Source organism: Lepidothrix coronata, unplaced genomic scaffold (genome assembly GCF_001604755.1).
Source record: "Lepidothrix coronata isolate B3197 unplaced genomic scaffold, Lepidothrix_coronata-1.0 Scaffold16, whole genome shotgun sequence".
NCBI classification, from domain to species: Eukaryota; Metazoa; Chordata; class Aves; order Passeriformes; family Pipridae; genus Lepidothrix; species Lepidothrix coronata.
The window spans coordinates 7,187,608-7,213,432 of NW_016690196.1; the positions used below are offsets into that span (position 1 = coordinate 7,187,608).

Consider the following 25,825-nt stretch of genomic DNA (forward strand, 5'->3'; position numbering starts at 1 on the left):
CCAGACAAGAGACAGTCAAGAGTTACCAATTGAACCCACTGTGTGTAAATTACTGAAATTTCTGTTTAATTACACCACAAGGCTCTTTGTTGGCAGTTCTTGAAACTTATTCAACCTTTAAAACTGCAACTTGAAGCTCCAGGCCCTGAAGTCAAGAGATGATATGAGAGTCTCAGCTTCCATCACAAATAACACTGAATGTCAACAATGTTCAGATATCAAGAAAAAAAAACCAAACAACTTTCATCTATCTATTTTTGACTCACGATTTTTAAAGGCAAATTCATGTGGATGATGTACCAACTTGTCTTCTGAACTGCTGGAATGAGCAGTGCAGTAGACATGGGGCTGTTGTAAGTGTGCAGATCTCTCAAGGCTGCTGGCTGCATCCTTTATTCTCACTCCAGTTGCACTGAAAGAAAGGACAGAAGATGCAAATGGCCATTGCAAACGGCCACCTGTGCTGCCTCCTGCCTTGTGGGAAGTCTGGGAAGAAGACTGTTCTGCTGAGACTTCCTTGGCCTGCCCTAAACAGGGTGTGATTTTGGGGGTCCCCAAGCCTGAAGCAGTGTGCAGCTGAGAGTGATACATTCGTTGGTTCAACCTATACCTTCTTTGCTATCCTCCTCTGAAGCACCACAGCTTGACTCGTTGCTGTACTGCTGTCTCAGTATCCTCTTGAGCTCTGAGCTGGATTGGGTTTCATTTAACAAATCAGCCTTCTAGCCCCCATTTTAACAGTAATTGATTGGAGATGCTTTTAACTGTTCCTTCTGGGTGTATTAATTTTTTACAGATTGAATTTGGTTTGATGAGGCAGGAAACCTGAAACTATTCCTGGCATCTCCTGTATACTCAGAATAACCATTCTAATGCATTCAGAGGAGCACACAGCAGCAGGGTGGGAACAGATCAGGGTGGGGGACTGGGAGGCAGAAGTGGAGTAGGGGGAGCCTAGATAGTCACCTATCCATTTCCAAAAGACATCAGTAAGTGATTGCTTACCCGTGTCATCTTTTATATTAAACATTTTTTCCCAGCAATGCAGGTATTTTGATCAGGCTGGGGCTGCTGACATTAACAGATATTAAATATACTCAGGAGAAATATGATCAAATGTTTGAAGTGTCTAGTAAATGTGCTGTTAGCTGCCCTCCCAGGGAGGCTTAGTGCAAGCTATTGTGTTTTGCTGAGCGAGAGAAAGGCTGGAATATTAGACAAGGAATCCAAAGGCAATTTTATCAGCAGTGTTATGCAGCTCTGGAACACATTGCTTTTCTATTGGAAGCTTTTCTATTACAGCCGTCAAATTACTTGCTATTCTTAAACACTGAAATGCCATTTTGCATTTTAAACCCTCTGAGCTGGCAACTGTAAAGGATTGCTATGCTCAACAACACCTCCTTATTGTGACACTGTGGTGATGCTCCGGGCAGGGCTGGGCTTCGATGTCCTTTAGACCAGACAAAGGCTTTATCCTTCCTGCTCACCCAGGCAGGAGTGGGAGACACACTTGGCCAAGCTTACTTCCAGAAATGTAGTACCAGCAAACTCCACCATTACAGCTCAACTACTCTGCTCCTGGAGCAGAGAAAATAACAGATGAGAAGATAATTGGCAGAAGAGACAGGAGGTTGGCCCTACTGGAACTTATGTAAAAGAATATGAGGAAAAAAGACTGGGAGAAGATCCTCCTTCAAAGTGTATATCTGCACAGTGGCTATTTCTCCTCTGTTTTTCAGCTTTTGGATTCAAGAGAAGGAGCCTGAGGCTGCTCCTTCCTCTTGGCACAGGAGGGCCTGAGCCTGTGAGACCTCTGTTAGATTGGGCAATGTAAACACTCCCTTGCAGAGCTTTGCTCATCCTCAAACCAACATTTCTATCTTGCAAGACTCTTCTACAGGGTTATAAAAAGGAAACCATGTAAACATAAAAGGCCACTTTCTTTGGTAAAAGGCCAGGTTTCCCCTAGAGAAAAATGGCCACTAAATTTTACAGAAAAAATTCAATTGGTTACTAACTAAGTTACATAGATTAGTGACACACAGTATTTTTCTCTCTTGGAAAGCACCCTCATTCCTTTAAAACTTCCCAATATATCCAAATAATCCAAATACAGCCATGTCTAGAGCAGATACAACCCTTCAAAATACTGCTCTCCAGCCAAAAGTTCAATTCAGGCAAAATGAAGGACCAGCTTTTTTTTTTTTTTATTAAAGAAATCAAATACCATGTTTCTGGTATACAGCTACACCTTACCTGAGGCAGCCAGTCCCAGGAATAGCCTGAAGCCTAGCATATTCCTGAGACCCAGGACTACATATCCAGAGCACCTTTGTAGATGATTTGAATTCAGCCTGAATTCAGTCCTGCCCACCTTTCCAACAGACAATGCTAGTGCCCTCCTAGTATGGACATGGACTGTTTCGTCTATGCTATCAATTATGTGATGTTGCTACAGGGCAGAAAAGACACTGAGGACAGGGCCATGTATTGCACACTGGGGTCTCTGGGCCCACTCACCCGTTAGCACCTGTACAGTATGATGTTCCCTTTCTCCCTCTTCCCCATAAATGTGGGCTGAACAGCTGGATTAGACCAGGAGTATCTCAAGGCAGTGATTCAACAGGCTAGACAGCCAGTGCAGGTGTCTTCATTCAAGGCTTTGAGATTAGTCATTAATCAGTCATGATGGTCAATAAGGAATTGGCCAATGCACTGCAGAGGATTTTAACCCACTGTTGAAGCAGCAGCAGGTGCTGGCTTTGGAGAACCAATGGTCTCATTTAGCAAAGCAAGCCCTAGGCCCTCCTGTTTGTTAGAGCAGCATGCTTATTTTAAATTCAAACCTGCTGTCTTTTTCTGCTCTTCTTCTTCTATTGCTAAAAATGGGTTTATGACAGATCTTGATGGATATGAATTGTCTGCCATATGTTGTTTCCTTTCCTGACTTATCTCCATATGTCAAATGTACTTGGATCTGATGATCTCCATACAAACGATAACAAAACAAACAGACAAGGAGAGGCCAGACTACAGGGGAAACAGAATCCCTATCAGAGAACTGAAATACCAGCAGACAGCCTTTCTACAGGAGACTGTACAGTTTACATGCTGTCACTCAAAAACAGTGACTCCTTCTAGGCACTCTCACACATTAGTTGCTCTCTGACTGCTAAGAAAGGATGTGTTCAAGGGGAAATTCCCTGGGGATCCACCACCCAACTTAGGATATACAGAGTAGTGAGAGACCTAATGAGTAAGGTTTGTTTTGCCTCCAGCATAACTGGTGCCAAGCTTTTTATAATTTGGTTTTTTCCTGGTAAATTGTGTAAATTATCAGAAGTGCCTCAAGTGAGGCACTTAATTAAATTTACCAGATATTTGATCTCTTAAGTCCCTTAGACACTTACAAAATTGGATCCCTTCTTTCTTATAGTTGTTGCCTTTCTCCTTTGTTTTCTTCTTATCACATTGCTATTTTCTTTTGTGTCTTTGAGACTTTTCCCACTCTCCAAGAGATCCAACAGCAAGGCATACTTAGAAAACACAGGATCATAAATACCTCATAATACAAGATGGTAGGATTCCAACCTTACACCATTTTGTCCCTAATTACTTTTGTCCCTAGTGGTCCCAATTTTTATTTCCTAAACCAGATGTGGGAATTCCTGCACGTCTTTCAGGCTGTTCCCCCCTGCAATGAGCATCTGTGAACATGGGAGTGCTTGGCCCCACCAAAGTCTCCTTGTTATGTCTGTTGAAAAGAGGACAGGCTATTCCAGAGAGGCTGGTGACAGTGACGACAGGTGAAGCCCTACTCCACAGCACTTTCATCTCTGTAATGGAAGCTTTCTCTGAGGCGACACAGATACAGAGTCACATTGTGCAGCCCCTGTGACCATATTGCATCACTGGAAAGGAATCGTCTTTCCAATGGGAAGTATATCTGGAGCCCTGCCTCCTTCTTCCTGTGTCTAAACTTTCAGCAAGAGAGCAAGGCACAGTGCCTTTTTTCCTGGCTAAATTTACAAGGAATGAAGTTGCTTTTTACAGGCCAAGGTAAATCAGTGCAGTTTCTGAGAAAGAACCCGCCAGCAAGGTAAAAGTTAAAAACCACATTTTATGTATGATAGTTTTTGACTTCCCCAAGTTCTACTTTGAATCTTTCTTTTCTATCTTCCTTCCCCTCACAGTTATTGCCCTGCTGAGCTGCTCAACAAGGGAATCAAAGTGTTGTAATAGAGATCTTTGCAAGGTTAGAGAAGACACCTTTCACTTTAACAAATGATGGTCTCCATCTGTTTAGCATCCCTCTCATGTGTCTGTAACAGATACAGGCAGAATTGATTATCTTTACTTCAGGCCTACTAATTAAAGCCCTCCTCTGATGTAATGGTACCACTAAAATTTCCACTTGGGTCATCTGTGTTTTTCTGCGGATCCTCTCTTTTTTTTTTTTCCAAGACAGAGGAGATTATATTTAAGGGAGTACGTTTTTTAAGGGAGACCAGGCAGCAAAGAAGTGAAAGGAGATAACAAATCTAAACAACACAAAGGAGTTCTGAGAGCTAAAATAATTCAGGTTGGAAGGGATTTTAGGAGTCCATGTAAAACTAAGCACAAAAACATCAAGCATAAGCTCAAAGTCAGCTTCAAAAGCAGGTCAGGTTACTGAGGACCTTGTCCAGAAGTTTTGAAAATTTTTGAGATGGTGACGCCACAGCTGCTCTGGAGACTTGTTCCCTTGCTTGACTGCACAACTTGTAGGCTAATACAGCAACCAAATAAAGAGGTTTATGTCTGGTATCTTATCTTAGGTATCCTTTCAAGGCAAAACATGGAAATTGAGGCTGAATATGGCCAGTGTTTGCCTGGGGCTCAGCATCTACACAAGAAAATGTTAAGGCCCACAAGAGGAGCTGGTAAATTGGTGTTTCAAGCTTTTGTTAAACTGAAAACACATCAAGGATGCTAGCTCCTAGGGAAGCATAACTTAGCCTGTACAGTCATTTGGTGAGCAAAGAGGATAAAATAAGGACTGTAAAAATTTGCCTCAAAGAGCTGCTGTTCGGAGCCCAAGCACTTCCCAGAGCACCCCTCATCAGAGGGCTAGCCACACTGCACTTCAAAAACAGGGGGGTTTAAGGATTCCCTTATCCCTCATTATGCTACCTATGTTTTTATTAGTCTTACAGTGTTACACATGCTTGCTTTGCCAGATAACATGGCCACAGCAAATTTCCTTCCTTCTGTTCCAAAATCTTTTTCAGGATCTTACCCAGTGATCCAGGTCCATAGTACAGTCAAGGAGGCAGTCAGCAGAGGGCACACATTCCAAAATGAGCAGCAGTGAGCAATCCAGGTCAGAGGGAAAACAAACCAGGTTATGTCAGCTCCAGTGCCGAAGCTGACGCATTAAAATTATGCCCTAAGTGCTGAGCCATCGCTGAAAGAGATCTCACTGTGAGTGGCAATGCTTATGTGAGCAGTCAGGCAAAGGAGAGGGACAGAACCCTTCAAACTAGTCACCTGCTAGTTTGAGTGCAGTTAACAGAGGTTAGGTTCCCTGTGAGTCCTGGGTGAGCTCCTGGCTGAGCCCCTCACTTCAAAAACCTTGCCACTATTTGCTGGCTCTTGTGACGATAGTGGTTCCTCAGATCTTTCTCATGGAAGGAAAAGAGAGGGGCATAGGTTGGAGCAGACCTTTGAATGCTCAGGGAAAGCTGAGATGTTTCTAAGAAGCTGCAATACACAGGGTTTGTTTGTCAAATTAGTAACACCTAAGATAATGAAAAACTTGCTGCTTCTCTAATTAAATCAAATTTTGGCTATTGGCTCAGGCCAATACCAAGCAGACTGGTTGGGTTGCCTCTCCTCTACTTGTTGGTTGTTACTAAATGTGTACTTAGAATATTTAAAAAAAAAAAGTGATTCATTCTTTTGAGATAGCTGAAACCATTAATTGGTCCATACAGAGTGAATAGACAGTAAAACATGCTTGCACACACTGGAGTTCTTCTTTGCTTGAGTAAGTCTAGAACCAACCAAGCCTGAGATTTTAGTATTTAGCATTAAAGTTCACATTTGTATAATGCAAATCTTCTGGGTCACTTGCTCATTAGCCACAGAAGTGCTCTTCTTGGAGGTGCAATGTAAGTAAATAAATAAGAGTTAATGTATGTAATTCAATTTAAATTCAAGAAAAATGAACCTGAATAATTTTTCTTAGTGTCATTCAGCTTTCCAGGACTCTGGTCTTCTGACAGTGCTTTAACAGCTGCTCTTAAAGCAGGAAGCAGTTTAGCAAGAGGCATTGGGATATGGGGTAAGTTGAGGGCCAGAAGGGATCAGCTGGGGTAGATGATGATCACCCCAGGATTAGGGCTGAAAGAAAGCAACAATTTCAGACCTTCCTCCACCACAGCTCCAATTACCAGAAGTCTGTCTGTAAGGATTTATACAGTAAATAGCTTCTAGATTTGTCTCTTGTACATCTCTGACCATTAAGTACCAGTGTTATTGCCCTTGGGGAGCACTTAATGTCTCCATCTATTTTAATTTCTTATCATTTTGCACTGGTTCTTTAGAAATTCAATTTCATGCATTGCTTTCTTTCAGTCAATACCACCTAGACAAATTGAAGTTGGTACATACACAAACTCCTTAAAGATAATAATGCCCTGAGATGAAAGGAAAATATTTGACTGCTTCATATACTTGAACAGGAAGGAATTGAAAGGACCACTACCAACATCAGACAACCTTGCCATTTAGTTGTATTTTTCAAGAGTTTGATTATATTGTTTAGTCAAATTCTTGCAGTTCAATTCAGTATGATTTTTGCCAACATAGTGTGCACTTCGAAGGTGCAATTGCTTCTGTTTAGATGGTGCCCTTTAATCAACATAAGATCTAGCACTACAGATAGCATATGTAGAACTCATAGAAAGCCTTTCCAAATCACAACATTTACACGCTCTAAAAAGCAGGCCTATCTGTGACTGGAAAATAATAGAAATCATAAAGCTTCCCTAATTAGTGCATTCAGTTTTGGTGCCATCTAAAGACTGAAGCACGTAAGTCTCCATGTTTAAAATTAATTCTACAAGACACAGAGGAATCACTGTAGTGCACAAGCAGAGCAAGGAAAGATGAGAGAGGAGGAACTGGAACAGCAAAATGACTGTGGCACTAATGATTATGGCTAATAACAAGATGTTGCAAGAGTTAAATTGTCCAAACAGAGAGAGAGTGAGAGTATGTGTGTGCATGAGTGCATGGGGCTAGAATCAAAAAGGTGAACTGCTCAATCTCAGTGGAGTTGAGCAAGTTTTTTAATATAAATAACTTCTTGAATGAAGTTAAGCTTATAGTCTATTTATTCCTTATGAAGTGTCTGTTCAATGATTTGAGATTTTTTTTTGACATTAATTCACCATTGGAAATTGTCTCTGAAAACCTGTTAATTAATTCAAGTGATCTACAATTCATTCACAAGCTGGTTTTTGGAAAAATTCTGTATCAGAAACTGTGCTGGGTTTGTATAGATTTCTAGATGAATGAATATGCTTCTCGATCTCTAGATGCTGTGCCTTATTAATTGCTAACACTGGTTTTCAAAGGCAGATTCTATTACAAAATTCAATGTATTAAAGAAAAGTCACACACCAGCTAAAATTCACAGTAAAATGTAAGGGATGAAATTTTTTCTTTTTTCAAAATTTTTGTGTGCACATGTGCTTACGGGAACTCTGGCCTCCAACTCCCCTCAGAAAAACATGGTGGAGACAATGACAACAAAGTCCCAAAATAAGGGACAAACATCACAAACATCACTGCAAACATCATTGCAAACATCACAGCAAAAGACTAAAGAAATCAAAACTAAGGATACATTTGTGGAGAAAGAAGAAGTTTGAGCCTACATCTCTTAACATGAGAGACATTTCAGATAGATGTTTTGCACAAGTTGAAGAGACATCCTAAGCAAGCACAATCCCAGCAAAATCATTTGAAATCACGAATGTTGATGGCAAGTTGAGTAAAGGAATCCCTTAAATGTTTGATTTTACCATATTGTTAATGAGTGGAAGTATCTTGAGTTTAGATGGTAAATTTCTTTGTACAAGAGAAGGATGGTCAGATCCCATCCTGCTAATGCAGCAAATCTCTAAAAGCCACAACATTTGGATTAGTGACAACGATGCAGATATTGCACCACGTGGCCGCAGCTGCTGCTGCTGAATTTTCTTAAGTGACATCTAAGGAGGACAAAGTAACTTTCTGTACATATTTGAAGATTATATACAGCAGAGTTGAAAAAGAACAATGTAAATGGTACATAAATAGAACAGCATGTCTGTATGATGCTAAGCTAAATCAGAGAATCCAGGTGCAACATAGTGAGGGCTCACACATACCATACATTTCAAATACATTACAGGTGAGTTCCCTGATTCAGCTGCTCAGATAGATACCTGATGTGAGGTATCTTGAAAAAAAAGAGCTTGTAATAGTAGAATCCACCAAGTTAAGGGACAGAATCACCAGAGGAGTAGAAGCCAGAATTTTGAAATACAGGCAATTTGATAGCTGCTCTGCACAGAGACAGCAGTTTTCCTGTGGGTAAAATAATCTACTGTTTCAAATTCCTTTTCTATGGCAACATTTATGACTCCCAGACAAAGGGGCAGCATGTTCCCCACTCCTCTTAGTACTCCTTCCTCAGACAACTCTTCCTACGCTCAGCACCACTTTTTGGTACTTATTACTTCCTTGGCAATGTGAAACCTACGTCCATTGTTGCTGCTGTAGGTTATGGCATCAGGCTGGACTCCCAAATCCATGGAGGAAGGACTGACAACAGGCAATAGTTCAAATTAATTGAGATTTCCCTCCTCATTTGGAAACAACTCAGGGATAACACAAACCTTGTCATATTTGAAGGACGGCTTAATACTACACTTCTAAATGAGACATGACTGAGTCTTAATCCCTCTAAGTGAAGCTTGACTAGTTCGTATTAATAGTTTATTATTATCTCTGATGGTTCCCCCCACTCCAAATCCTATGTGCATCATTTACATGAGATTTTTAAATGGCAACGCAAAATCCATTAGGAGAGACATTTTCCCATTTTAATAACATTTTCACACACATCAGCTAAGTCAGTCACTGTTGCAGCTCAGCCTCACTTTTCTGCACTGATCAGAATTAAATGCCAACTGATCTCCTGGGATTCTACAAACTGAGCCAAGCACTGCAGACTCCTGTGGTAGATATTGATGCTCTCAGTGAATCCCATACTTATTTGTGTGTTTAGGAGTAATTCAACACCACGTGCTTACAGAAATCACAGGATCCCAGTCCAGCAATTTTTGCTGAAGGAGTTTCTCTATACCCTGAGATCAGATTTTAAGCCATCTCACTTCAGCCTCTCCATTTCTCAGTGCCAAGTTAGAACCCGTCTCCACAGTGGATCACATGAAGAAGTGGCCCTGAAGTTAATACAGGAGCTTAGAGGTAAAGATGGGGGGCCCTTTCAGGCCATAAACCTAAGAAACAGATGTCAAATTCAGGCTTTGCTTTTGTTTGGACAAACTCAATTATAAAGCTTCTGTTTTTCAAGAAGGAGCATAAGTCCCTTTATTTCCCCTTCCCACAGAACAGGTGTCTCTCTGTCTCTGCTGTTAGGAGCTGAAAGGAGAATCAGAAACACCAGAGTGCAACCTCCCTAACAGTTACGTCCAGCGCTGTCTGGGGTAACCACAGATGGCCATGATTCATCCGAAAAAATGACTAGAGACTCTTAAGCATCAGCCATGTCTTTTTACAGATAAAGTCTTTCTTCCTAAATGTTGTGAACACATAGATCACACTCATTTTTTAAGGATAATAGCCCACAACATCATACAACTCAAGAAGCTGGGCAGTCAAGACCTACAGATTTGGACTGGCAGACAGTGTATACATGCCCTTCTAGGGACATCAGAGGAAGATAACCTCACTTGCAGAAGCAGGAAATACTCTCCCTTCAGGGTTCTTCCACAACTATTACCTCCTCTCATCCCCCAAGAACATCTGTCTTCTTAATAACCTGAACCTCAGCCCCTACACTGCTATAACAGAGAGCACTCACTTTGAGAGTAATCCTTAAGGGAGAGTGCACTCCTGACAGCACTGCCATCACCCAGAATGCTTTACAGGACTATATACCATTTGGGGAAAAAAACCGCGCAGGATTCTCTGTATAATAAAAGATCTTTCATTCCATTTGAAGCATGAAATGGATCAGAGGTAACAAGTCTTTTAATTGTGAGTGCATACCAAATCCTTTGTTGTCCATTCTGTGCTGCAGTTATAGGTGATCCTAGGACACTTGAAAATCATTGAGGGTGCAAACTGGCAATGTTATAATTTCTATATGGGCTCAGATGCTGAAAAATTAAATTTTGTTTGCAAGTTGTAAGCAATCAAGGCAATTTTATATCTAGTAGCTTTCTAAATTCATGACAATTTTGAAGGGTAAGGATTGTGCTCAGTCTCAGCAATCCTGTCTTCAGACAAGAGACAGAAGAACCAAGGAAATGTGCTACCATGTTTTAGCATTTGCTAGTAACATTCTGTGATTGGGACTATTGTAACATCTAAGATAGTCTTGCTTTGCACCTTGCACAAGGCATTCATGCCTGAACAAAGAACATACAAAATGCTACTCTTTGGATTTGGCAGCATGTTATAGGCCTTTGGCACAAGCATATATTTCAGTGTAAACTGCAAGGCAACAAAGAATCCAATCCCATTCACTCCACAAAGCAAAGAGGAAAAAAAAAAGAAAGACTATTTTGCACTTACCTAATGACAAAATTTGCCAGGTCTGAAGAGCCTTGTTTTTTTAATGTTCCTATCAGCCTTGCATTTAAAATGGGAAGAATGGTAGCTGAGGGCAACTAATAGTTTACAGGGTCAATCTCAGCGGTAGGATTTGAATGAAGAGATGAAAGAAGTCTAAAGGGAATGAAATCCCCGGACCACAGAACTATGATCCTTTTGAGAATCATTCCCATAGGGCCACTTAGCAACAGGCCACCATCCAAGCAAAACACTCCTGAGAGCAGAAGAAAAACTTTCTTCTTTGTATCTTGCCCTCTCCGTTTAAAATGCCGTTTTCAGCTTATTCCCTGGAGAGTTAGAGCCTCATCAGGAAGAAATAAAGCTGGCCAGTCTGAGAGTGATTGTGTCTCATGTTCTGCAAAGGCACACATTTCTCTTATCCTCAGGAAGAAAATTGCCTCATTTTATATTCAGATTCAAATGTACTGAAATTATAAGCAGTGGAATAATTACCTTCAACATGGCACACTAGATCTGACCTTAATAAGACAGCTTGTTGGCCTTAACTGTTATGAGACTGGCTCCTTCCATTTGTAGACCTGTGGATTTCCACATTTGCCCTCCAGTAAAAATAAGTTATGTGCTTCTTGCATCATGTCCATGTGCCCTGTGTGACCCAGGGGGCTAAAGCAGTAAGATATTCAGTTCTGCTGACTTGACCAGTGCCACTAAAATAGATACAAAGAAAGTAAACATTTACTTAGAGAGAGGAATAGACACAGCTGTGGAGTTATTTTTAGTCTTTAATTGTTTGGTACTGAATTTTAGAAACTCTGTCTCCTCTGACACAATGATTTTGCTGTCAGTGTTGATGGCTCCAATGGAGTTTGGACATACCTCTTTGACAAAGGTATTGTGTATTAAAATCTGTCACACACCAAAATCTGCCAGCTTCTTCACTTCTGACCTCCAGGTCACATTAGTATTCCAGTGCCACCACCACACACCTCTGCCAATGCTGCTCAGTCATGACTTACACCCCCTACTATTAGAGCACCGAGCACCCCATGCAGTGTAGACTACTCATTTTTCTGATCCGATAGATTTAACACAAACCATCACATAAGTTGGAATCACTCACCGTTGTTCTGAAATCTCCCTGTACTTAGAGGAGGGAAAGCTGCAGGATGGGAGGGAGGAAGAAGAACAGATCTGTCTGGGACATATCCTTTGGAACCTGCTGATGTGGTTTTTAATCACTCTTTTTCTTGGGGATCAGTTAATCAAAAATACACGAGAGATGAAAATCAACATTCCAACTTTCTACTCAGTAACAGGAGCAGCTGGAGAGAAATTGTGGATATAAGTGAGATCTAACAACTATGTGCAAATTCTGCTCCCCAGAGCGTTGCATACATGAAAGTTTGGTTTAGAGCTTACCCCCAGTCTCTTGACAGAGGAGGTATTAAGATTTTTACAACTAAATATCAAATCACAGGTTATTACAGTGCTTTCTTCCGGAACTTATGCAACCGTTACTTATTACCAGTTCAACTTTCTACATAATCTCCGATTTCTTCAAACCAAAGGCATGAAACACGACTTAAACCCCTGAATTGCTATTCCTTATGTGTAAAAGGAGGCACTCTAGTATTTCTTTCACAGGCACGCTGGAAGGATAACACTGCAAATGCTTGGAAGGTGTTCAGAGGCTGTGGGTATAGACATTGTACAATATGAGGAAAGGCAAAAAGAACTGACTTGTGTCTTTACTGACAAATTACATGTGTATGCATTAGACCTGGAGACTTGGAGAAAGGACATCTATGTTGTTTTCTCAAGTCTGTCCTTGGTATTCTAGGTGCCACTGGAAGAAGCACTTTTCTTCTCAGTACATCCATTTCCCCAGCCATAGCATGGGAGCAATACTACTGACTTATAACTGAGGAGATTGGGAAAGCTGAATTCACTCGTGCAGAATGCTTCACAGTTTGCATCACAGATTATGGATTAGAATTATCAGTGTCACTGTCCTGGTGCAACCCCAATGGAGCTGATTTTGAGACTCTCATATTCCAGTGCTAAAGCAAGGAAAGCAAAAATCATTCCTGCTTTAAACAGCAGCAAACCCTGCTTGCACTTTCTGATACACACCTCAGAGAAAGATGACAAGGCACATTGTAACCCATGTGTCAAGGACAACCACACAACATGCCTCTGCAATGTGAGAAGCCATAGCACCTCCTCCGTGAAGCCCCATCCCTGTTCAATGAGCTCTGCAAAACACACCATAAGCAAAAATAAAGGCTGCAAGAGAACCCAAGAACTCTGTTGTACCTTTGCCCTCCACAGCTTCCCTGGATCACCTGGTAGAAGTCCCTCAGTGCCTGTGATCTGCCTTGGAGAGCCTGTCAGGACAGCCAACACTTCATGGCAGTTCGTCACTCAGCGTTGCAGGTCAGGGCCTCATGTTCCCTCCCCTGTAGAAAGCCTTTGGCAGTAATTTTCCAAACTTGAGTGTATCCTTTGTCTCTGAGAAAGATCTGTAATCTGAAGTTGCAGAGGGTCTCCTACACAGTAGGAACTGGTCAGTGTTCTGCTGCTTCCCAGTGACAGGGATTTTGCTCCTTGTCTTATTTTGCATGGCCTCAGCATTTACGGTCTGTAGCCTTCTATACATCCTGCTTTTTGCAATGCCACCATGGAAATGTCTGTATAAATGTGAATTTCAATAGCCATTATACTCCCAGCAGCAGCAATCGTGTTTGGTACCTCAGAGCCTGTTAATCTGTAGTAGTCATGAGGTTACTTATCTCCTGCTCTTTTCAAATACCTCAGCAGTGGATACAAAAGGGAAATGGCAGGAGCTATTCTTCTCTGGAGTCTGAGAGGGTTTTTTTTATCTTTTCTTTTCTTTTTTTTTATTTTATTTTATGCTGTACTGTTGCTACATTACATTCAAAAGCGATGGCAAAGTTTGCAAGAGAGATAATAGATGAAAATCTTCCAAATTTCTGCTACAGTAAGACTCTCGGCCCATAAGAGCACCTGGTTGCAGGGTGTTGTTTCAAGGGCCCAGAGTACTTAGCTGTCTGTTAGCTAATTAAAGCACTGTGATCTCAGAGCTTTGAAAGATTTAGTTCAGATCTTCCTTGAGGTAATTTTTAGCTCTACTATCTATTTGCTGATGAATCCTCAGCTCCAGCCCACAGGTGTTGAGCTACAAAGGGATGTTTGGAGAGGGGCGCTTGTAGACATGGACTTACGCATTGTTAAAAGGCAAAGAGAGACGTGACTCCACAGAGACTTGTATGAGGATAACCAGAGCTAAAAATGTGCAAAGAAAATAAATTATAAAAGAAAACTATAATTTTGATTGGATTTGGACTGTTGTTGCTATGGTGAAAAGTTTGGGATGATGATTAACTTTAACCTCTACCACTGCTGACATCCAAAGTTGAAGCCATTTCAGCAACCAAAAACTGGACAAGAGCTGTCCCTGAGGGCCAGTCCTTATCCCTTTCTATCTCCCTAGGTGGAGTGTTGCAGAGCAATAGAGCACTGGGAGATCTCACTGTGTGGCCAAGTGTGACTGAAACATGGCCACAAAAAGAGCATTAAGGCACAAACTCCATGACTAACCAGTTAGGCAAGTCGGACACACTGTTTAATGAGGGACTGAAGAAAATTCTCTAATGTGGGATGAAGTGTCCCAGATGAGATCAGAGGTCTGCCAAATGGGAAAATCCAGGGAAATCCGCTGTGGAGCTGGGTTTACAAAAAGAAAGGAAGGTGCTAGACTTGCAATTCCAAGCCTGAGCAGAGCTGGGTCCTGCAAATGGAGAACAATTGTGCCAACTAAGACAGGACACAAAATATAGCAGATGTGAGGGAATGAAGAGGATGCTGAAGGTGCTTAGAAAAAAGCCCCAAAAGATGGGAGTGATCTGGGTCTCTTGAGGAGATGGTAATAATACAACTTTATTTTCTACATATAGCAATTAAGATACTAAAAATTCTTCAATAGTTTGGTAAACAAGAGACTCTTAGTCAAAACACAGTAATGTAATTTTCATATTTGTTGTCCATCATCCAGCCTTTGGAACAAGGCTATAGAACAGGATTTTCTCCTTTCCTGAACATTACAGTCCCAGAAAATTCAGTAAAGGACAATGCTGAGCTCCTTGGAAGGTATCTTTAATTCCTATTGAGTTTCTGCAGGCACAGCCATATATAAAAATAATCAAGACAAGGTAAAATAAAAGCAAAGAGCAAGGCCTAGCAACCTAAAATAAACTACGCTCCTTTTGCTACTGATCGCCTCAACTCCTTGCTTTATTCCTAGCCAAATTGGAGAGAGAAACAGCTTAAGGATTTCAGAGAAAATGAGCCAAATAATGTGTACCTGAAAAAAAATCCATCTCAAAAGCCACGGGCCAGGAGCAAAGAAATTAAGTTGAATTAAAATCTGGCTTTCTTCCCTCCTCTTCCACTTCCCCACCGAACTAAAAAGCTTCTGCCAGCATCTGCTTGTGGAAAGGTAAAGGCTTCAGGCACCTGTTTTTTTCTGTGCCAGCAGCATTTTAATTGCATGAGCAACCACCAGTATAGTAAAGGAGTCTTGCATTTTCTTCAGCAAGTCTGCTTGTTCTTCTGGCCTGGAAGGAACATGCTTTTGGTGTCTTTCCTTGTGCATCTACATGCATGGCCCACTGTGACTTAGCTGCTGTTTGCTGTTCCTGCCTCACGGGGATAGATATTCAGAAGGAAGAAAGTAAATGAGAGAGTGCCCAAGGTGCCTCACAACATGACTTGGTTTGCTTTCTGAATAATTGCTGCCACAAGCTAATGAACATTTCTCCCCAGACTTTCTCTCACAAGGGCAGAAAACTCACTTGGCTTAACAGGATTTTCCTGTTGTGGGTACAGGCTATGCAAGCCAGAACTGAGAAATATTTTCATGGTTTGAGGCAGCTGCACAAAAGTAATCAAAAAAAAAAAAAAAAAAAAGCTCTTATAGAAATCAGGAGATGCAATGAATGAGCTCAGATTTGCATTCAAACTTAATCTCAGATCCTCGAAGGCAGCGAAATTTGAGGTGATCTTTTCAGCATGATTCCTTGACATCTACTGGACGTTCAAGTTCATGAATACGATTTTGTTGTATATGTATGAATGTGTATTTATCTGCTGATTATTTATGTGAACTCTGGCATGGGTTCTTGTACATACAGTCAGGGCTTACTCCAATGCATTTGTCAATAACTCAGTATTGGTGATGCCCCACCTTAAGCACTGTGCTCAGTTTTGAGACCCTCACCACATGAAAGACACTGAAGGCACTGGATTGTGTCCAAAGGGCGTGAAAGCTAGGAAAGGGTATGGAGCACAAGTCTTATAAGAAGCAGCTGAAGGAGCTAGGGTTGTTTAGCCTGGAGAAGAGGAGGCTCATGGAGACCTTATCGCTCTCTACAATTACCTGAAGGGAGATTGTATCAAGATGGGGACTGGTCCCTTTTCCCAGGTAACAAGGATGAGAGCAAATGGCCTCAAGTTGCACCAGGGGAGGTTTAGGTTGGATATGAAAAAAAAATTCTTCACTGGAAGGGCTGTCAAGCCCTGGAACAGGCTTTCCAGGAATGCACTGGAGTCACCATCCATGAAAGTATTTAAAAGACATGTAGATGTGGCAGTTAGGTACTCAATAATCGCAAAGATCTTTTCCAATCTGAATGATTCTATGATTCTAAAGCTATTTTCTGGTGTTTACCTAAGCAAAGTAATAATCCAGTTGTACTTACAGCAATTTGCAGCCAGAACACTTGGGGCACTGCAGAACAACAATAGAAATGCTTCAGAACACAATACAAACAGAGTATTAAAAACATCTTATAATTCAAACAAAACATGCTGAGTTCCTAAGAAGCAAAGCCATGGAGATGTAAAAAGGAATAAATATGTGGTTACAATGGTTTTGTTTCAAAGCACACTGTGAGCGAATGTGGTTTAGATGGATTTAGCAGAGAAGTGGCGGTGGGGTGAGCTCCTCGTGCCAGAGCCCTCTCTGACAAAGACTGACTTTAAAAGCTCATCTGTGTCTGGTGCTGACACAATCGAATTAAACTTGAAGCAAGCAAGCCTGGGGTACTGCAAGAATCAGAGCCATAAAGGGCTTTCACTGAGCAGTATCAGTGTGTGACAGTTGTTCTGCCCCAGAGGAGGCAGCCGTCAGGCTGAACACAGGGCATGTGAAATTTAATCTTTGCCGTTTTCACCTACAAGTGGGGATTGAGGGAGTGACTTCCTAACTGATATAGGAGCCATGTGAAGATACAAGGAATGACACTGTGACCCCAAAGGTGAGGCTACAACAAATAGGAAAACCTGTGTTTTGTACTCATGGCCCATCCCATGCACAAAATAAAAAACCCCACCCTCCTCTTTTATTGCTCTCAGCCCTTACCTTCCCGTAGATTTACTCAAAGAAACACAGGCCAGCCCACTGGGAGCACCAGCTTGCCTGCTCAACCGTCAAGGGGATCCCAGCAAATGCCATCAGAGCAGTTGTTATTCCTCCCATGCAATATCTCTCAGCACAGCACAGAGATAATATAAAGCCAGTAGAGGCCTCGCAAACAAGAACCCCATGATTTGTTGAGAGCCTTCTCCAAGGCTAGCGCTATGTAACGGGAGCTGCATCTGGTGATAAGCGTCTTGCTCCAAGGCTACTGAAAGCTAAACAAACCCATGTTTCTTTGTTGTGCAGCAAGCAGAGCTCTAAGCTGGATGCTGCCCAGTGCCTTACCCATGTAAATAGGGGAGTTCCTGCTCAGATGCCAAATGTTAGAGCTGCCTTTGAATCCCTGACATTGATTTCAACAGGATACAATTGCTGAAGCTTGGTTCTCACTGAATAAAATGAAAGACCTTAAGCAAAGTTGTGCCTGGTGGAGCCGAATTTGGTGTAGCAAGAGAAAGGCTGAACACTGCCCTCTGCCTTTTCAGCTCTATGAAATAGGCGTTTTTCACTCCCAGACTCCTGTAGAATTCCAGGAAAAATGCCAGGAAGCTCTCAAGAACGAGCTTTAGTTCAGGGCTGAGCCCTGCTAGGGGTGTGCACAGTGAACTAGAAATACTGGTGGGAGGCAAGAGTACTGGAGAGGCAAAAAGTGGTAACCAGGAAAGCACCAACACTCAAGTGGAGCAGGACTGTTCAGTATCGGCTTGCTCAAGGGTGTACCAGGATGTCGTGGATCGTGCTGGCTGTCCTGCAGGAGTCCCACTGCTATTGCAGCAAAACCCAAAACAATCTGGCTGACTCTTGACAACTGTGTGCCAGAGTTCCACTCTTTGTGACACCTGATGTAGTGTAAAAATAAATGCAGTACTTTAATATAATCCCACTGACATAAACACAATCACAAAATTTCATGTACCAATTCAATCACAAATGTGACATCCGTATTTTCACTCTAATTTAAAGAACATTGAATGATCTTGGCCCAAACTTTAATTTAATATATCCAGGTAGAGAAAGAGCCTTCATTGTATAAACAAAATTACTTGTTTGCTTTATCAGAGTAGCATAGAATACAAATTAGTTACCAATATCTGTACAGCACTTAGACTATGACTGAATTGCTTGGGTTCTTGGAGTATCCTCTCAAGAGAAGGAGAAGAAAAGACACCGTTCTATTATCTTTGTGTTCTCTCCAGCAGCTGTCCCCATGTGATGCATAGGAAGTGGGTCTGGCTGGCAGGGGTCATACTAGAATTTCTCTTCCGCAGTGGCACTACCCCCAAATGTCTATTTGTTACATGAAATGTAGGGTACTACATATCTCAGGTGCAGTGTTCAGAATCGGCACTCCCAACAAAGGCATCGGTGGCTGAGAGAATGAGAGTTTAAGGTAATATTGAATCAAGAACCAGAATAGCTTAAAATTTATACTATCAGAGTCACTACTGATTTTCTTCAGTCTGTACCTTAGCTGGAGAAGTTCCTCTGGCAATAAAACCAGCATCCCTGCAAGACTTGGAGCCAGATACTTCAAGCTGACCCACCCAAGTCTAAATTTATTAGGCAGGGCCATGCAAGAACAGCCACAGCAGCTCTGTCATTTCAAGGTTAAATGTTTGAAATGGTCTAATATATGAAAGAAGGTGAAACATCCGGATATATTGGGCCAAATGGTATAATTAACCCCCAAATGAGGACTGAATTCTACTTGTCCAGAATCCTTTAAGTTCTGCCTTTCTCTCCAGAGACCTCCCTCATGTATTATTAGTGACACCAGACCTATATCTATGGTCTCTCTCCCTGTCACAGTCCCTACATATCACACACACTGACATTGTCCTTTCCTTCTAGCTTTCATAAGGGATGACATTTTTGACATCACCTATGAGCATGGAGTAAAGAAACAACAAAGCAGCAAGCTATTACAGGATGAAAATGCACAGATCCACCTAGTTAACGATCTGAGGGGTTTGCAGGCAGGTGATGTCTCCTGTAGGTTTCTTCTTCAGATAGATGGAAAAAAGGTACATGGAAGAAAGAGTCCCTCCCAGTCCAGGGCACCTGGTGAGAAAGAGACTGTGTTCAGAAACTTCCAAAGTTTGTCTCATTCCTTTAGGGCACAGTTACACTTTTGAGTGTTTGAATTAAAAAACCTCCTGGGGTTTCCTTGTCCATTTTGAGAAACTCCTTTCTTATGTGAAACACTTCCCTTGGATGTATGGGCATGAGGAAGTGCAGAAAATGTGAAGCCTGGGAGAAAAGCCTGGAAAGGCCAGCTATTCTAGGCATAGGTTTGAAGCTGCTTAAAGAGACAGCTTATGTTTCACTGAGGCCACTTCTGTCTTCCTATTCTATTATTCTCCTTTTCCCCCTTCATTTTTGCCTGAAAAGAACTTAAGGATAATAATCATCAGTAACACAAATAACAGAAAATGGCATATACCTAGAAACTAATAAAGGAGATGCTTTTCTGGGATTGATCTGGACTCCATAACAGTGTTGGAAGTCACTGCTGGCCACATTGCTCCAACCTCTCTGTGTCAGTTTCTTGCTTATTTTTCCTTGGTGTCAGCACTATCTATTCAGCAGTGTTATATGTAGAGGAACAAACAAAGCATTTAGTGATGCCCAATTTTCTGAGGTTCTAGCTCAGTTTTAACTCAGTCTTTTTCCAAGCTCCTTCCAGAGAAAGAGATGAATCATGATTAAATAGGGGACGTGAAAATAGGAAACAGATAAAGAGAATATGAAGTGTTTCTCCTGGAATTTTGTTCGTTCTTCAGCCATTGCCCTCCATTTATGTACAAAGAGGTGAAAGGATGGGTACGAATATGTTCCAGGCTAGACACAGTAAAATTGATGGAGACTACAGATGCCAGAGCAAATGAGATCTCTGAGGGCTCAGAAACAAACTCGCTGACATATCCACTCAATATTCATTGAAATGAGCTCAGGAAACTTTGCTCAATTAAAGACTGGCTGCGGGGAAAAGCAGATCCAAGCTGAACTCCAAAGAAGTGTTTTTCTGGATGCATGAGATCTAGGTCAAAAGAGACATAATTGGCCAAGGGATGCAGTATATTATAGTGACATCTTCCAGAACCAGTGTTCTGGAGCACTCTGGCTTAATAATGCTCATCTTTCACATTTACTCCGGTGATGAAGTGTTAACATTTGTATAGCTAGCTTTGTAGTACAGCTGTACCTATAAATGCAGATTCCCATGGACAAAGAGGACTTTTGACTATATGGGTTAGTGAACAACAATTAGGACAGATTCTTTTCCTAGTGACAGTAAATCTGGAATAAATCCATGGAATTCATTGAAACTTCAGCAGTTTTACAGTAGTATAGACTATTGTAACATATTCAGTTGTGATACTGCAGACTTACACTGATATAATAATATATCTTGGGTCCATTTCATTTGGAGAAGGAAACTACAAATTACTAGAGTCAGCTTTACTCATCACCTCCCCAGAATCCCCATAAAAGCTCCAGAACAGGCATGACTTTTCCAGATTAAACAAACCTGCATTGTCATTCTAAACAATGCCTTCCCACACGGTAGTGAGCCAGATTAATTTAGTCAATTGCAGTAACATCTTACATTTCTGTAATACTTTTCATTCCAAAGGTTTTGGTGGAATGCTTTGACTCCTTTGCTGCATATAAGTTTATTAATTAACGATATGTTCATAACCAGTGCTTGCAGCCTGTTCTGCTTCCCACTGCTGTGAAACTCTTTCCTGGAACCTATGCAGCTCAGTTTGAAGCTCTGGACGACCATATCACCCACTGACCACCCAGGAAACTCATCCAACTGAAGCCATGAATGAATGTGAAAGGCTGTCAGAGTAAAGCCACACTTTGCAGGTAAAAATCAGCCAAATCTCACTGCTTATGCTATACATGTGAGGCATGAGGTGGGTCGTAAATCTTAAAACAATGGATGAATGGCCTGACCTACAGAATATGAAATTGGGTGAAGCATACAGAGAGACCCAGCCTAAGAGGGAATTTAGGTCAGATGAAGGCCAGACAAAAGCTGAGTATTTTTTTCATGTTGCATTCTCAGATTATGCCATGAATATCTAATACAGAGAGGAAAATCTTCTGTGTAGGTTTTGACCCTCCTTTACCTCCACTTTTGGTAATAGCTCTCATGATACTGAAGGCAGAATATCATTTAGCTGAATTTGTTAACTAACTCCGGAAATAAGGGAATTAGAGCCATTAGTAAATCTTTTCACCTCAAAACTAAACAAAGAGGATCAGATTGCTATCTGTTGTAATCTAATTGAGTTCCATGAATTTACAACCACGGACAAATTTTAGCCAATAAAGGAAAGAATATAACTGTTTCATTCTGACATTTGTGACATCATAAAGCTAATACAGCTGTGCAATGAAGGGAAGATTTCTGATCACATTTGTCTAATTTAAGTTTCATTTATAATGGAAAGTAATTAAACACATTCCATGAAATTGGAGAAAGCAGAAAAGAATTCTTAAGGATGTCACTTCATTTGTGGGACTGAGATGTACTTTATTGTCTCCTGCTGTTTATCTTTAGTTCTGCAAGCAGGAGTTCACATTTATGTTCATCTATCAGCTGCCAACCTAAAGCCCATTGGAAGATGCATAGCATTTCCAGAAGGATCTTAATAAACACCGCAAATGGAGAGGCATTTCACACTTGGCAATTCATCTGTCAGAGCAAGAGATAGCTTAAAATTATTTCCATGACCATTTTGCAAGTATTTGTGGAAGACACCTAGCACCAAGAATATAATACTTAGGGAAGACATAAGTTAGAGAGGACTCACTGGTTTCACTAGAAGAGAGCACAGCTCATCAAGCTCAGGGGTGACACTTGTCTTACCATTGATAGGCTACACCAAATTCATCAGACCAGTTGAAGAAAATGGAAATTTCCTAGCAATGAAAAGCACAGCGCTACTAACAGCATTCCATGGCTCTGGGGTGCTACTGTCAAACTTTCCTCATCCATGTCATGGTAGGCAGAGCATCTGCAGGGGGAGATTGGCCCAGACAAGTGCTTGCATCAGACGAGAAGTTAAGAGCGCATCCTTCAGCCTCCATAGGATCCTGCCTCTGTAGAATTGTCAGATTGATAGTCTTCTGTTTCTCTTGGAAACTCTAGAAGTTGCTGAAGATACTACAGCTTAAAAATAAGGCCATAAAATTCATACATGAACCAAGCGGGGAAAAGAGGTAGAACTCATCCAAGCATTGCCCATCCCCCTTTGGACTGTGTTTCCACTGCCTTGTTTATCTGGCAATGTTCCTCTCTCCCGATTTTCCCATCTCTCTATCACCTTCCTCCACTTCTTGGATAAGAGGGAGAATGGGATGATAGCAAATTAAGTAAACAGGATGCCTGACTCACAAGCAGGCAGCAGAAACTGAGGTAATTATGGGTGTCTTGCAGTCCTTTCCCAATGGAGAGGCAAATGAACAAGGGAAGATGTGCATACACAGAGTGTCAGAAAAGGTGTGCATGTAAGCAGTGCATCTAAGGAAAGACATGACTGAGAATCTCTGTCTTCTGAAGCCATCTGGCAGAAGCTCCTGGCAGCTCTCCCCAGCACTCCTTCAGCAGTATTTCCCTCAATGTGGCAACACAGCTTGCCCTGGGTCAGGCACAGAAGAAAGGCAGTGCCTTCACTTGGGGGTCATGTGCTGCAGCTCTAGGCATCAGCTCTGAATTTTGTTTCTGAGGAGTAGAGATGAGAGCAGGAAGAGGAGTAGAGCACTGGCCCAACTTTGATCCCCTCCTGAGGTGGATTTATTCCTGGCATGTGTTTCTTGCATTTGGGTTCGTTTGCACATGGAGCCCAGCAGTTCAGAGGAGTGTTAGTGTATTTAACAGTTCTGCTCTGGTTTTAGTTAAATCAAATAAATTAGTCCTCTCTGACAAGGATTTGTCTTTAATTATGAAGGACTTGATGAGAACAGGAGAAAGAAGTCCACCTCGATGCTCTGCATCCACATAGACTTGGTTCTGGAAGTAGGTTTGCTGGGGCATTTTTTCACACCTTATTCTTTCAACCCTTTCCAGTGTAACTGCTCCAAGCACACCATGTCCACTATTCCAGCTTTCTCCTTAGTGTCCCTGCAGCACCACAAGGCTGTAGCAGGTTTTTCTAAATAGGGCTCTGCAACTCTGGACACGTAATCCCATGGGTTTTTTTCCTTTCTTCTTGTGGCCATGGATGTCACTACATCATTACACTAGAAGTTCACCACTCCAGCTACTATCAGCTGGTAATTGTAACCACCTAGTATGAGGACATACACACACACACACACACACACACACACACACACTCTCTCTCTCCAAGAGTAGCTCTTCTTGGTCCCAACAATGCTTTGACAACAAGAGCATTGTGACTCCTTCCTGCTCTAAGAAAACAATCTGTTCATCAGCTTCCCCAGCTCATGAAATTTTTTCCTGGGCGCTTCTGTATGACCTGCTCCATTCTACCAAGAGTTAATGTGGAACGCATATGAAATATATATTTGAAAGGCTGATGAAGATATGACAAAGCTGGAGGCTACCGAGCAATATCTGCTCCTGGGAAATGTGAACCTACTGTATTTTTTGCCCCACAGCTTAACTAGTCCTGAGCCTCAACGACTGGTAAAAGCACAGGGTCTTTGGACATGGTAAGACAAACAAACTTCAGAAAATCATGGCTCAAAGGTGTAGGTGGTTTTGCACTTCTTCTTTAAACCCAGATGCTAACCATGCTAAAATGCAAGTTTATTGTGCAGCCTGGCAAAATTTCAGCAATTTTATTGAAAAGGCATTTTGTTATGTTTATTAGATTTGTCAAAAAGGCATTTTATGATGTTTATGAGATAGCATATAAATTTATGAAACTGTAACATTTTTTGTCAAAAATAGCCTTTACTGAAAATCAAATAATACAAGTAGTAAAACCTCCTATCAGACAAATACAGGGAAAATTTTCCATCAAGCAAGGTTACAGACTCATCCCCAGAACAATCTGTGAAATACTGTCAGTGAAACCCATGCCATAAAGCAGTGGAAAAATTGCTGGGCGCACACTGGAAGGCTGCAATGCTCCCAGCTGGGTGCAGACGTGGCAATTCTGTCTGATGTCCTTGCCTGACTACAAGTGAGGCAGCATCTGCTAGTTTTATTACCCTAGCTCTTGCAGAAGGAAAGAACAAGCTTCTGGCTTGTGTTTGGCTTTGTGTTGTGTACTGCTGTCCATAATAATCACTTGTCCCTCTGATTTCCAGACCATGACTGGCTGGGGTTGACATACTGCTCAGGAGTGAGCCACAAGCACATCCTCTACCAGCTCTCTGCTTCTGTCTCCACTCTAGAAGCCCCTTCTTTAGTTTTATTTATTTATTTATTTTATTTATTGCTGTTGTTGCTTTTCATTTCCTGCTGTTCATTTCTATCTCCCTCCCACAGCCCCTTCAAGTAAAAAACTGTCTTATATTTCCACTCAGAGAGCTCCCTTCTGCTCCTTATTTTTTCTTTTTTTCATCCTCCACAGTACCATCAAGATGATGTGAAACACTTGACCTATTCCCTTTTCTTTCTTGCTTAGGAGGTCATTCTGGCACTCTGGAATTGATGTTCTTCCTTCTTGAAGACTGTGATGTGGCAGCAAGACAGGCTGAGAAATTGATTAAGCCATTACTGTGTCAGCTGGGATCTTGGTCACAGCCATGATAGCGTTTCCAAAATAAAGATTTTGGAATGCCATTCCCCCAGGCAGGGAAGGGTGTAGCAACAATGAAATATTTCCCACGCTGCTTCCACTTTGCAAAGGAGCCCTAAAAAGTTGGAAAAGTTGAGGGAATGAGAGGCGTTAGGAGGTTAGGCAGGAGAAATCTATGTACTAAAGAGCTGGAAGACTAGGATCAGGAGGGAATGAAGTCAGCCCTGCCTGTGTGTCAACACAGGCTGTTCTTATGCTTGGACCAGTCCACCCTGCCATGAATCATAGAATCATAGCATTTTTGAGCCCATATGGAAAAGACCTTTAAGAACATCAAGCACAGCTGTTAACCTAGCACTGCCAAATCTCCCATAAACCATGTGCCTAGTTCTGCATTTACATTTACAGCTTCCTTCATGATGCATCAAAATGAAACGGACCTAATACTCGTAGAGACTTACTACCTAATAACTACTACTAGAATGAAAACTTGCATTTTCCAACTTGTACTTTTTGCACTGTTTTTAAGTATTCTAAGGTACATAGCGAAAATGGTGTAAATACATTCCTCCTAGAGTAACTGTTGTCTTTTAAGCAGCTGTTTTTCAAAGCAAACCCAATGTTTTGGTATTGGAAAAGCAAAAAGAGTATTGCATCCACAAGGTTTCAATGTCAAATGGTTTTTTAATAAATAAGGTCCTGAAAGACAGAGAAGGGGGCTATTTGAAAAGCAGAGGAC

At 41.5% G+C, this 25,825-nt stretch overlaps 1 long non-coding RNA gene across 1 annotated transcript in view; it reads right to left on the reverse strand.

Moving 5' to 3' along the window:
• LOC108493319 overlaps positions 1 to 17,465 on the reverse strand; it is a 35,761-nt gene extending 18,296 nt beyond the window's left edge. The window contains exon 1 of the long non-coding RNA XR_001873431.1: positions 17,300 to 17,465. This is a non-coding gene — a long non-coding RNA (uncharacterized LOC108493319). The remainder of the gene's footprint in view (positions 1 to 17,299) is intronic.
• Between the last annotated feature and the right edge of the window lie 8,360 nt (positions 17,466 to 25,825).